The sequence below is a fragment of the Sitophilus oryzae genome, unplaced genomic scaffold, assembly GCF_002938485.1.
Source record: "Sitophilus oryzae breed Bouriz unplaced genomic scaffold, Soryzae_2.0 scaffold_1525_pilon_pilon, whole genome shotgun sequence".
Classification (NCBI taxonomy): Eukaryota; Metazoa; Arthropoda; class Insecta; order Coleoptera; family Curculionidae; genus Sitophilus; species Sitophilus oryzae.
In genome coordinates, this window is record NW_022146198.1 from 396,819 (window position 1) to 411,525 (window position 14,707).

Below are 14,707 nucleotides of genomic sequence, written 5' to 3' on the forward strand. Positions count from 1 at the left end.
GGATACTCTATGGCAGGATATATTTAAAATTTGATTGACAAGATGACAAGTGATTACTTCAAAATATTGTGAAAAAAACTGTATAAAACTGAAAAAATGTAATTGAGTTATTTTATTTAATAAAAACGGTATGTGTTAATACATAACAAACAAGAACAAGACACTACATACCAAAAAATATAAAAAAACTATTATTTACTTTCAAGCTTTATGAAACTACCCGCATTTATGATTATATTTATCAATATAACTTATGTACAAATACAAATTTGTAATAATCCACAGGAATAAATAAAACAACATAGGTAAATAAAACAAACTATTTTATTAATAATAACACCTACCAAATTTTATACCTTAAAGGTTGATTAATTAACTTTAATCTTAATTTTTTTAAACCAGTACCTTTTGACATTATTTTTCTGCAGTACTAAAATCCATTATTTACCTATCGTGTGATATCGATATTTTACAGCTACTCCAGTTTTTAGTATGTGTTTAGTTTGATCCTTCTACCATATACAAGATGCACTTATCTACGACGAAATGGTATACAAACTTTATCGATAGCAACTTCATTGGTGTATAAGACTTTCTGCCCTGGCAGCGAGTATTAACCATAAACTGTGCTCTGGGTCTACAGTTAATTTTCACTCGATTTTTCCTCCACTTGACTTCAAAAGACACAAAACACACGTAATAATACGAATCAAAATGCATCATATTCCAAAACGCAGGGTATTTAACAAAAGTTGACACAAAATTATAACCTAGAATTTGGCAAGACTTTGACAAGCGTCAAAAATGACAAAAATCTAAAGGCGAGTTCATACGCATCGGCGTCCGTTTGTCGTTCATCGTTCCGTCAAACCAATAAAATTGAAATACGATCTGTCATTTTTTAAATAAACCAATAAAACTGGTTAAAAACAACAAGACACGAGGCATGACGGATTTATATTTAAACCCCATCCATAGATAGCTTAAAAATTATTAGAAACTTTTTTTAGTAAAATAAATAGATTGGTATGGGACGTCATCTGCTTTTCTTCTGTCATCGTCTGTCGAAATCTTACCTGAGAAAAAAAACAGAGTATAGTATATTTAGAAAAAGCATTTTTTTCGAGTAATTTGGTACCACACACTTGGTATTTCGAGTCAAATTGTCGTTAAAAATCGCATGTTACAATTTCAAATAAACTATATTCGAAAATGTCAGAAGTTGACATATGATATGTAATTCAGAGTGTCATTTTCTATCGAATGAAGTAACAAAATTCCAAGGGTGTCATTTAAAAATCAAAAGTTGTAGTAATTTCCGGTGAAACAGGAAGTGACCGAAATCAACTGAATACGTCAATCAATCCTAATTTATGTCATACACTAACATACCAAATCTCGATTTTTTATTTGAATAAGTTAATAAGTTATAGGGGTGAGCCACTTTTGAAACGCACCCTGTATATCTCTGGTTGGTATACATAAAGTGTTTTTCTAGTATAATGCAAACGTTGTTGTATATCCGTTTTACTTTAGGAAAATTTATTAAAACATTTTTACAGTTGAGGGTTGGAACCTTTGGTGTTACACAGCAAAATAAAAACACTAAATCACCACAATACACCAAAACACTTTTACTTTTACACTGGACGCGCGTTTCGCTAACCATGTTAGCATCATCAGCAGATGATTATAAACTAAAGTACAATCTACAAGTTGAGCGTTTATATACTCGCTCAGTGGGCCCCGAGTGGGCGTGGCAAAATCTAGCCAAACCGAGTCAGAGCCAACTGAGCGTAACAGTTAAATTTCCGCCACTAGAGTAGTAGGAACAAAGAACTTGAAGGAATTGGACCGTTGACTCTGTTCATACTATCTTTACATTTATTAATTCTGATGCTTTCATATGCATCTAATTGCTTGTAATTTGAGACTTGTTTAATTAATTTTAAATTATTAAGATCTATACAATGTTCTTTATCAACAATATGTTCGGCAACGCAAGATTTATCCGGTCTACCATATCTTATCTGAGCTAAATGTTCTTTAATCTAGTTAATATTGATTTTCTAGTTTGCCCAACATATTTCTGATTACAATCTTTACAAGAAATTTCATAAATACCCGACCTTTCCAGTGGAGGTGTTTTATCCTTTGGATTACCTAATAATTGTTGTAATTTATTATTAGCACTATACACAAGTTTATAATTTACATTCTTCAAAATTCCTTTTAGACCACGGGATAACTCTCTATCAAACGGCATCGAAAAATATTTAGACGTGTCTTTCTCCACTTGAAAAGTCGAATTTTCAGAAATCATTAACCTATACCTACGTTTTCTAATTAATTTATCAACTAGTGAAGGAGAATATCCATTACACTCAGCTACATTCCTAATGTAATCTCTTTCTATTTCATATCTTTCTTTGGAAAGTGGGAAACTAAGTTATCTATGAACTAGGAAATTTAAACTAGCCATTTTATGTTCAACACTATGATGTGATTCATTAGGAATATATCTGCGTGTGGTCGTATTTTTCCTATAGATATCAAATTCCAGGCAATTATTAGTATTTCTAATAACTAATACATCTAGAAATGGTAATCTGTCGTTGTTCTCAATTTCATGCGTAAATTTAATGGAAGGAAAACGATTATTTAACTTAGAAATAAAATTATCTATAGTGTCTGAATGTGTATCAAAAACAGCAAAAATATCATCCACAGTGAACATTTTTAAAAAATAAACGTATTTATCATGAGTTGTTATAGAAGACAGACCATGTACTTTCTTGTAGCACACGAACAATACGATTTCTTAAGATTTTAACTTTCTTCACACGTTTTTTGAAACGGTCCAAATTTCGACCATAATAGCGGCCATTTAAACGCTAACGAGTAACATTTACCGAGGAATTTTTCGGCTGTAATTAAGAAAATTATAGGTCTCCGAGTATGGTACATTGTCCGTTCTTTCTAAACGTTCTATTTTTTATATGGAGACTATAAGATCCATTTATTAGATGTCAGGTATTTAAATTTGAGTGTTCCGCTTGTTTCAGTCTAAACGATATAAAAGAAACCATATGAAGGGTAGAGGAATAAAACCAGGAATCTCCATTTTTATCGAAATCGAGGTTACTAGCGCAATCTGTAAATAATTTCATTTACAGTTAGGAACTGTATAAAATATCACCCTGAAAAAAACTAGAAAAACTAAGTTAGGTTAGGTTAGGTTAGGTTGCTGGGGTTCGAGATCATGTTTGATTCCTCACTCAGAGGCCTGTGCATACCCCTCTATTAATGTACCAAACCTCTCATTCTTTCTCTGCGTTAAAGCACTTCCAGCGCTGATGTTGGCTTCTGCTGCTTCCTCTAGTTCATCGAAAAAACCGTGACCTGAAGTTTTATAGCGTCGGTATTCCAGTGCCGGCCAGTGGCACAGCAGGTGCTCTATGGTTTCTTCTTCCTCTTCCAGCTCACAAGCTTTACTCCCATGGGGTAGTTTCCAGTAATGACACCTACAATGTATGCGTACTCGGTTCTTTTTGTGCTCTAGTAGTTGTTATGTGTTTTTGCTATATACCACTGGCCACAGTCTTCGAGATGTAGTGCAGTCCTCACGGTTTTGCCACGTCTCTTGCTGCTTGGCCTTGATGGTAGTTCCTATAGCTTCCTTCAGTGTGTGGATCGTTACAAAAGGTGGGTCATCTACCACGGTCTCTCTCCTGGCTCCCTCTTTGGCGGGCCTGTCTGCTTCTTGGTTGCCCACCACATCAGGGTTGCCACAAGCTACACAATTGTGTATTTTGCTACACATTTGCTTCCATGACTACACAGCTACACCACAATGGCCTGTGCTACACATTTTGAGATTTTACATATTTATTATAAAAAATAATACCAGAACAGTAAATCAGCTGACAAAAGCTGTTTTTTTTGCTTTTAAGTTATCTAAGTTACATTAAAAGTAGTAGTGGGAACTATCGAATGAATACTATCGAAACATTCGATAGTTGCAATTCATTCGAATAATTCGATAGTTAGTAAGAAAACATTCGTTGAAAACTATTCGAATAAAAATTATCGAATAGATCCGTCATCTGCCTTGAAATATTGTATTCTAGTAATTCGGCAGCAAAAACCATTCATTTATGAAATTCATTTATTCGTCAGGATCGATTATAATAAAATATTAACTGAATTTTAGTTGTCGCCCGGCGACGCGACGTAGGTTTCTTTCCGAGAAACCCGACAGCGGTCGGTGGCAATGCTATGAAAGAAGCCGGCATCTTTGATTTTTTGCGGAGTCAGATATAGATAAGGACACATTATTTTTTTTATTAAGGTGCTAGTATTTACACAGAAAATACATTATGAAGGGCGCTGTTGTCATATTTTGGTATTAGTTGATATTATCAAAGAATATTATTGTTTGGCTTTAGTTAGTTAGGGATAGTAGGCATGTCTATATATTCTGCATTTTTTTATTAATATTCTGTTGTTACACTGCAATAATACTTGTTGTTTTGGATGTAGGAAAATTATTTTTAATGTTTTTAAGCAAAGACTGGTTTAATAAATAATAATAACAGTAATAATTTGTTATACCTATTAACAACAAAATTTAAAACCATTTAATATAAATATTTTTTTTAAGTAGTAGCAAAATATAAACAACAAATTAGATGTCAAAATTATTTATATTAGATACTATTTAAAAATAATATAGTCTCTAAATTTTTTGTGTTGGCAACGTTGGTTTATTAAATAATAATAATTACAGAACTAATTTGTTATATTAACAACAAATTTTAAAATCATGAAATATAAACATTTATTAATTTTCTAAGCATGCAGTGTAATGGAAGGAAAATATAAATAAAAATTAGAAATCAAAATTATTTATATTAGGTGCTTTATATTACTATTTAAAAAAATTATATTTACTTTTACTGGCATTTACTTTAAAAAATAAATGAAATATTTTTTCTTCGCAAAAAACTACATGTAAGAGAATTAGCATAAACAAAATACAAACATCGTTAACTTTTTTTTTAAATTGGCACGTGTAAAACTTTTATTTTAATTTTCTCACCCCATAGTTTCAGTTCGATAACCATTTACTTAAATATGATTATGCAACCACATTACTTAAATATGATTATTAAGTTCAACTAATTCATATTATTAAAACATCTACAATACAAATGTGTATTTTTAAAATTAATTGTAAGTTCATCTCATCTCTCTTAAATTTGCTACTTCTCAAAATTTCACATTAAAAAATAGACCATATACCATATAAAATTAAATAATTGAAAGATCGGACTACGGAAAACCACACAAATTTTCGGAAAAATTTTGACCACCTGCACATGCACATAATCGTCAATAAATAAAATTAAAAAATAACTACTATTTTAGTATTTTAACTATTTTAGTAAACGCAAAAATAGGACAGTATTTATACGGCGAAGTTATAAAAATTTGGAAGAACTAATAATGCACTAACGGATACAAAAATCAAACGAATACTAAATTTTATTTATCAAAAGCATTCGATAGTCGTGGCTCAACGATAACCATTTAGTCGCACGGCGAGGTTGTCACATATGCTTTAGTATACAAATGAATGAATGATTTTATTCGAATAAAACCATTCGATAGTTGAAATCATTCATTCATTGACCATTCGATAGTCTAATTCATTCGATAGTTCCCATCGCTAATTAAAAGAGGCCGCAAGTGAACTTTAAATTTTGAACTGACAAATATCATTTTCGGTCATCTTATATTGGTCGAGTCAAAAACGGTAAATAGACAGGATTGCTTAATTCCTTAAATAATACATAACACGTACTTTGGCCAAATTTCACTGTAGTTCGGTCCACTCGTTGGCATACGTGAATAATATTCAATTACTATTTCACTTTTCCTCCCATATCAGCAAGGACTGCAGTTTCTATGGACAAATTTGGCCGATTAAACAGTCCTGAATTGTTTACAGTTTTTAAACAGACTTTTTAACCGGTCTAATTTTTCCATAAAATCGTTAGTTTCGCAACATCAATTTTGACGACATTGCAATATTTGCTGGCATGAGAGGAAATGAAATGGAAAATGAATATATTGACGTATACAAACGAGTGGAAGTGAGACTCTTATCGAGACTCGTAATTATGCTTTAAAATTTGGCGATTTTACGTCTTATTCTTGGTCTTATTGGATAGTTTACAATTATTGGTCATGGATTGCTACACAATGCTACACATTTTTATGGTCAAATTCTGCACAATCAAAAATTTTCTTGTGGCAACCCTGCACCACATTGCTGTGGTCTGGCACCCAGCACAGAGTAGCCCCGCCTTGACTCAGCCAGGAAGTGCTTCTCAGCAGTCCATCACAGTTTTCGATCTCACTGATTGCATGGTGATGCTTTAGTAAAACAACCTTGAAAGCTAAAAATTTTCGATTGATAATTTGTTTTAACATCAGTACCAGTCGCTGATCCTAAAGTCCTCTAACATAATATAAACAAATAAATCAATTATGCACAGTCCATATTTTATATCTATGGATACTCTTTAATTCTCTCAAGTTGTTGTCGAGTCTTCTGTCAATAATCTTTAACAATAAACCCAAAACGTTCTAGGTTGTATCAATATTTATTACTCAAATATATTTAATGAACTAGTGTAAATGTATATTCTCGATATTTATCGATGCTTTTAAATTAACATCAACATTACTTGTCTTACTCATATTGACATAAAAATCAAATATGTTTGATATCTTGTTAACGTAAACGATACAAATTTGATGGGCAGCATCGTCGTCTCTTTGTTGTGCCAAAAGTTCAAGCACCCAATTTAGCTACTCCAACAAATGAGACAGGCTCTTTGTTTAGTAAACAAGAATTTATTGCGTTTGCGGTTTTAGCAGGAAAGAGTTTCGTTCGTTCGTTCCGTTATTGTTTACGTTACGTCGCAGTCGCTTAAGAGATGCGTGCACCTAACTGGTAGCGGGAATGTTACATACAGGGTGGCCCATCGAAAACGTTCCGCAAGGCATAACGGCCAGGGTAATTTTTTTTTCAGAAAATTCAAAAACACGTCAATTTTGTTTGTGAGGGGGACAACTTTTGCCCCAAAAATTATTGCAAAATCTTTAACCCTCTAAGCGGGGGTGTCATCCCCCAATTTTTTTTAAATGACAAGGGGGGTCAAGTGGTACTGCAATGAAAAGGGCTTTCTATTCTCTATACTTTCCCGCTTCGTTTTTGAAAATCGGTCGAGTCATTGAGAAAATATGAAGGATTGAAATTTGAAAAGTTTATTTAAACATTTATCAGAGTAAATGATAAGGATAAATTCCTTCAACCAATTTGCTGTTTTTTCTTATTATTTCTAGATGTTTACGCATTTTTTCACTTGCCACAAGGTTAAACGATCAGGTGGGTTAGTTGCTAGATAGCTGTTCTGTGACTTGTGCGTTGAAGTTCTTCTCAATATCGTTAAACTTTTTAACAATTATGGTGTACTCACTTGCAGAAAAAGTGGAAATAATCGAACTAAATTTTAAAAATAATGCATGTGGCAATCGGGTTGCGCAGATATTCAATGAACGCCATCCTGACAAACAGGTTTATGGCAAAATTGTTCGCGAGTTAGTAGCAAAAAACTGGTTTCGTTATGAATAAAAAGAGGCAGAGAGAAAATCCTGTAGTAAATGAAGTTATGGAGGTATTCGTATTGGGCCAAGTTGCCATGGATAGTACGCTGAGTACAAGAAAATTAGTCAATGAGACCGGCGTGAATCGTACGAGTGTCCAAAAGATATTAAAAAAACACAACTTCCATCCGTACAAAATTCAGTTGGTACAAGAACTCAACAACTGTCGGTACTGGGCTGAGGACAACCCCAGGGTTTTTCACGAGGTGCACACACAAAACCCTCAGAAATTGAACGTGTGGTTTGGTATTTTTGGAAATTCTATTGTGGGTCCTTTTTTTCTTCCTGGAAATCTAACAGATGATATGTACTTGGTTTTACTGGAAAATACCATCGACCCAGCCCTAACTGACATCATAGAGAACAATCCTGGATACGTTGAAGCGGAACTAATATTTCAACAAGACGGTGCACCTCCACATTGCTCTCAAAATGTGCGTAATTTTTGAACAATAACATTCCCGGTCGGTGGATAGGACGAAGGAGTGCAATTGAGTGGCCTCCCCGGTCACCCGACTTGACTCCTGTAGACTTTTTCCTATGGGGAGACATAAAAAGTAAAGTATATAGCACCCCACCCGCCTCATTAGAAGACCTAGAGAATAGAAAGCACTTTTCATTGCGGTGCCACTTGACCCCCCTTCCCATTTGAAAACAGTTGGGGGATGACACCCCCGCTTAGAGGGTTGAAGATTTTGCAATCATTTTTGGGCCAAAAGTTGTCCCCCTTACAAACAAAATTGACGTGTTTTTGGATTTTTTGAAAAAAAAATACCCTGGCTGTTATGCCTTGCGGAACGTTTTCGATGGGCCACCCTGTATATACGTATAATGTACAGATTACAGATGCAAGACACATGTGGTTAATTTAGGTTTTTCTTAGAAGTTTAAAGTATAACGTGATTTTTGGGAGTTCATCAGCCAAATTCTAAATAGTCTTATAAGAATAATATTTTCGGATTGTCAGGGCGCTTTTAACAGAACAAGAAGCTAAGAAACAACGGGGAACGCAGATTTTTTGGGGAAAATGGGGAAACGTCAGAACAGTTCCATCACTGAGTGCGCCGAGACGACAACCATTCGTAAACTTTGGTACGACCCATATTGGAGATGGGGGAAAACAGTCTCAGTTACCCTTTGAATCTTATCTCGTAGATGCATAATGTCTAATTCACCAAGGAACCTGACGTACAGGTTATATTAGATTAAATTCTTCGAGGTGGCTATATCGGCCTGTTCCACTGCGACCTTTTCAGATCTATTGTGATCCTCTTCTGATCATCAGGTTACATTCTTCAAATCTATTCCAAAACATCCAGCAACTTGTAGACTGAACCCTTCACTGTTTCTTCTTCAGATTGACAAAACCTGCACATGGCTTCTACCCTCAATCCTATTGATACGAACCCCGGCTTTTCGGAGTTACCTACCGATTGATTGCTGGTTGTTTTTTGATTTAAGTAGACTCACTACAGCTTTGACTGTTTTTCTGTCTTTGCTTATCAGGTCTGCCGTGAATTTTGGCGAATGTTCTACTATGAACTTTTTTATCTGTTATGATTATTGTTAGTCCCCAGTAGTTAGTACGCAGAAAAAAAATTGTGGGTGTTTGGGAAGACTAGAGCCTGAAGAAAGCGATAATAAAGTCGCGAAACGTCGTGAAAACATTCCAAACACACACGATTTTTTTTCTATTTTACCTGTCTCTGCCCTGTTGAATTTCTCTACTATTTTAGAAATTTGTTACCATTAAAAAATCTCCATTGAGGCTTGGTTTAAACAAAAATATTAAAACTGGTGATCTAACTGCCGTCATGCATACGGGAACAGGTGCAGCAGATGAAACGCGGATACTCAAAATCAAGCGAAAGTGACCAGCTGGTATTGAATAAGTTGTGGTGATACCTAAGGCTATAAGTTGGATTTACGACCGAGAAAAATCAAAAATTTTCCTTGATTTAGGTAAGAACAATCTTCGGATTGTCACCAGGTTTTAAACAGGACACTGTCTCCTCAATGAACACTTGATTGAATCAACGGCGAATGCAAATTCTGTGCAGAAAATGAGGAAACAGCAGAACAGCTCATCACTGAGTGCGCCGAGAGAACTAATAGAGAGCTAATCTCTGTAAAACCGTCTCAAATACTAGCTTTTGTCAAAGCCGTGAAATAATGAGTGCGTGTATGATGAGTTATAAGTTATAACAAGGTTATAACTCAAGAAGGGGAGACACTATAGATCAATAAGGTCGATGTGATTAACTTCTTCCCTCGCATACAATCTACAAGGATATAAGTTTTAGGAACTCTAACCATCATATACTAGGCATTAGTGGTGATGTTAATATTTCAGAAATTTTTGATTGTTGCAGGAAATTTCTGAAACTTTCGGAAACTTTCGGAAATGTATGAAATATTAGGAAATTTTACAATTTTACATATTTTTTGTCGATACTATAAAGGAATAAATTAGATAGACATTTGATACCAACATGTAAGTGGAAAAAAAAACAATCAACTTAATATTAGTTGTTATATTTTTAATAAACAATACATAACCCATAAAAGTCATAAACATAACCCATAACAAAAATCATTTGGTAACATTTGTATTTTGTGCATAAACCGCGAACTATGACTATGAATTTTAAAAAAAAGCACGAAATATAAATTTAAAAAACGTAAAACACAAATAACTGAATTATTCTATTCCGGAATATCAGGCGCCGAACTGGTCCCATCTTCATAGGGTATTATAGTAGTAGTAGTACTGTCTTCGTCAGTTTCTATTTCCAAATCGGATATATTTGACGTATCATCTGGTTCTGATTCTGAAGGATGGACCTCTACCCCCACGAGTTCTAGTGGTTCTGGAGGAATTTCATGTTATTGAATATCATGCTCCATATCCACTTTTTGTTTTTGTAGTAATAATTTATTGTTATGAGCTACGAACATTATTTTACCGGCTCTTTGTGCAGTTAAGCGATTCCTTTTTTTAGTATGGATAAAACTGTAAGTACTGAAACTTCTCTCTGTGGCTGCAGATGACGTTGGTAAAGACAGCAGAGCAACAGCTAAATATTTCAACCTCGATTTCAACTGAGTATTTTTACACATTGCTTGCCACCAACTTAGACAGTCTACATTTTTAACTGACATCCAAACGTAGTCGAGAGCCCATAAACCCGATTTGGCGCAATAATTTGTTACATCTGTAAAAATGGCTTATTATTGACAAACTGAGAATGATTGTTGGTGATATTGTTGATAAATTCCATAGCGGCTATGTGTTCTTCATTGTTAAGGTGCTCTCCCAGAAAACAGGGGTCCAAGAGATTCGCGGCAAAATGCATTGGTTCAAGAGCCTTAGGTTTTTTATTTTGTAAGGCGGAGAAGCATTCTTTTTCTTCTGACTTAAGAATCGGCAGACTTGATACACTTTCGTTAAATTTTTGCTCAACGTCTTGAATTTTGAAAAGAAATTTCTTGCAAAATTCGGATTTTTGCGAATATTCGCGATTTTGGGGCCGAATATTTCGGAAATTTCTGAAATTTCCTGCAAAATTCGAATGGAAATATTCGCTACCAACATCACTAGGCATTAGTCTAAGAATGCACTAGTGCAAGCAGATACCATTATTGTTTTATCTTCAGGATATTAATATTAAATATTAAAGCTATAAGAAATATTTGAAATAGCACCGACCTAACACTATTAACTGTGCTATTACTATAGTTAAAATCGTTAGGCATTTCCGCTATTGCATTTTTATTCTTGCGTTATCGGGGAACATTCCGAGCGAATGAATTTATTTTGTTTACCGTCGTCGCCAGTAATTTGTTATGACTGAGATGTTAAAAATTAATCTGCACAAATAACCAGTGCCTATTTATAAAACAATTTTCTTATCGCCGCTGCTCATTCTTACAGCTTTTTTCTAAGTCCTATTGATAAGACGATAAACGTTTATTTTGTTAAACGATTATCGTGTAATTTGATAGGCGTTGCGACGTTGCCACTTGGGCACAGATTTCTTTAAATATTTGATTATAAACTAAAGTTAGGCCATAGATAAAAGAAAATAATCTACTATTAAGATAGATATGAAACTTAATAGTAAAATTTTGGGTCAAAGCGCCCCTCCGTGTTTTTAGTGGGGACTACGTTTAACCCAGCGCCTTCGCCTTTTCTGCTGTAAATGTTTTTTATGTTTATATTTGAATTCAAAGGATTTATTTTTAAAGTTACACTGATATATTAGTATATCAGAGTAACTTTAATAAAACATAAGAATATATATATTTTACAATTTATTTTTTTATTTATTTTACAGAGTTTCATGTAAATGATCGTAAGTCGACTGGCTGTCTAATGAATAGACCGAGATTTATAAATTTTAAAGCGAACGAAAAAAAATCAAACAACAAATACATACCATATATTTTTCTTTTATCAAAGATACATACCTTATCGTCTTTTGGAAACACGTACATTTTTGCAGTTTTGTTAGTTTCTTTGCAAGATGCAACACAACAAGAAAACACCATTTTTACAGTTAATAAATAATAAAACTATTTCTGACTATGATATTTAAAATTTAGATAGATAGAAAATTAAAAAACAAACGAGTATTTGCAAACGCAGGCCCAAATTCAATAAAAATCAAAATTTTTCCTGCGAAAATCAGGTTTTTTTCACTGAAAAGGTATTTTTTGATTTATCAGCAGTCATTGTCAAGTTGACAATATACAGGGTGTTTTCGAATTAGTCTAAAAAAATTATGGCGTGATTCCAAATGTGTTCTTAAAACAATTTTTATATAACCATTAGGTCTGACGTACTTCCTTTCTGATCTACAGGGTGTTAAAAATTAAAAAAAAAAAGATTTTTTTTGCTTAACATAAATGGTACACCACTGCTTTTTTAAAGAAAATATATTTTTTTCTTGACTGGCCATCCTTTTTCAACAAAATTGATCTTTTGAGTTTTTCTTGTTCGTCAAACGGTTGTCGAGAAAAAAATAAATATACTTATTAAGAGCCCGCCTTAAATCTGTACGCACACTGGCGCGATCACGATCACAATCAGGGCAGCGATAACATGAGCGATCATTCCTACAGGATAGCTCACTACATATAGGTGCGGCGGTGAACGTGAACGCGTTGGTGTGTGCTAGAATGATCGCTCATATTATTGCTGCCCTGCTCGTGATCGCGACCGTGATCGCACCAGTGTGCGTACAGCTTAATTCGTTTTCTAACGATTTTTTATTTTTTAGATTTATTAGGAAACACCCTGTATATGCATATCACAGGCAACCAAATAAACTAGTAACCTCTAAAAATTATTTTTCCTACCACTAGCGACATACCGTGTTTTTAGTGTGTACTAAATTATTTTATCAAAATTTCACCATATAAGTTTCCAGGCAATGAGTTAGGCACATCATCTTCCGGCGATAACATGGTTAAAGAATCATGGTTTCTCGGAGTATAAAAAGGGTATTTTGGAGTATTTTTTTTTCATATTTATTTTCTTATTGACAATCAAGCCTGAAAGGTCTGTTGGGTTTGTCCCCTTTCTATGTTTGCGGCCAAACTCGTATCCCTGTGCCCTTCACCAGCTTGTGCATGTCCTTAGCAGGATAGATAGTCATTCTAACCTTCCTTTTCCAAATAGAAAGTTTCGATTGCGATCCAGCGATTCAAGATCTTTATCGCAGAGTTTACAGCAAAGATTTTCTTGATACAGGTTGAGCTTGTTCAGGTAGCAGTTGACAACCATACGTCCTGTCAAAAGACCTGTTGTAATCCGCACTTTATTCTGCTCACGCATTAGCAGTTCCTTCTTGGTTTTAGAATTAGGTTCTTGGATGAAAGCCTTGCTATGCCTGTGCCCCTGTTTGTTTCTCCAGTGCTGTACTAGTGGGTCCCTTTACTGCATTGCTTATTGGCTATACATTTGGGTATCCCTAGTGCCTGGCTACTATATTATTCCGATGATCGTTGCCTTGCTAATTTCTTTGATATAAAAGTTATTTTGATGTAAAATGTTGATTTTGACCTTCTGTTTATCTAAAATGATCATCTTTGATGATCTTCTGTTTATCTAGAACTTTTTATCTAAGTAGTACAGCATTTTATATTATTTTTTATTATTATTAACCAAATTGTTTTTTTTTGTTTCAGGTTAGTGGCCAAATTATAAATCAACATTGCCGTTTTGAGTAAGTATATGAAAAATACTCAAGATTACTCTTGGATTCAGAATCAGTGGCCGGATGAGATCGGAAATATCTCGTAAGAGAGGATTTAGACACTCGCCAAGTCAGTAAGCCACTGGCCATGATATAACTGGCCACGTAAATAAAGCAGATCCCGTCTAGATTTTGTAGCTTTAGCAACAAAAAGATACGTTTTTAAACATCTCTTTGAACTAACGGTGTATTCCGTTGCTTACCTTGGTTATGGTTTTATGTTCCGTTTCTATCGGTTTCCTGAAAGTTTTCTTATTACGGAACACGGTTCCTGAAAAATATCGGTCATAGCCGTCACCAAATTAACCAGCGCGAGAAGGCTGGTTTTTCTGGTTTTGTTTGTCAATCAATGTCATTTATGTGACAGAAATCTAGCAAAATTGGAAGTTCGAGTAAAATTCTCATTTAGTTTCTAAAATTTGTAATCATATTTTGTATTTACATCTAAAAGCAATGGAGGTAGGTAGTAAAGGTAAATAAATTTCATTAACTAAATACCTAGAATGACTTTTTAGGACCATTTAAACTTATCATGCAGCCATTGTTTCTTAAAGTCAGGAACATTTAAAGAAAACATGAAAAACAAGACAACAAGTAATCGTGAATGTTTTGTAAGCTATAAAATATAAATATTGATTAGATTGTTTATTTATTATTGATCTATTTTAATATTGGACCTGCAAATCTTCACTTGATCTGTCTAAGGAGTT

General features: G+C 34.0%; 1 protein-coding gene across 2 annotated transcripts in view; it reads left to right on the forward strand.

Annotated features, from left to right (window-relative positions):
* The window catches only part of LOC115878779 (cell surface glycoprotein 1-like), a 253,310-nt gene that overhangs the window by 21,404 nt on the left and 217,199 nt on the right, over positions 1 to 14,707 (forward strand). Inside the window, exon 2 of one of the 2 annotated variants that reach the window (XM_030895380.1) lies at positions 13,930 to 13,967. The exons of the other annotated variant lie outside the window; for it this stretch is intronic. The gene's annotated coding sequence lies outside the window, so the exon portion shown is untranslated. The remainder of the gene's footprint in view (positions 1 to 13,929; positions 13,968 to 14,707) is intronic. 2 annotated transcript variants of the gene reach the window in all.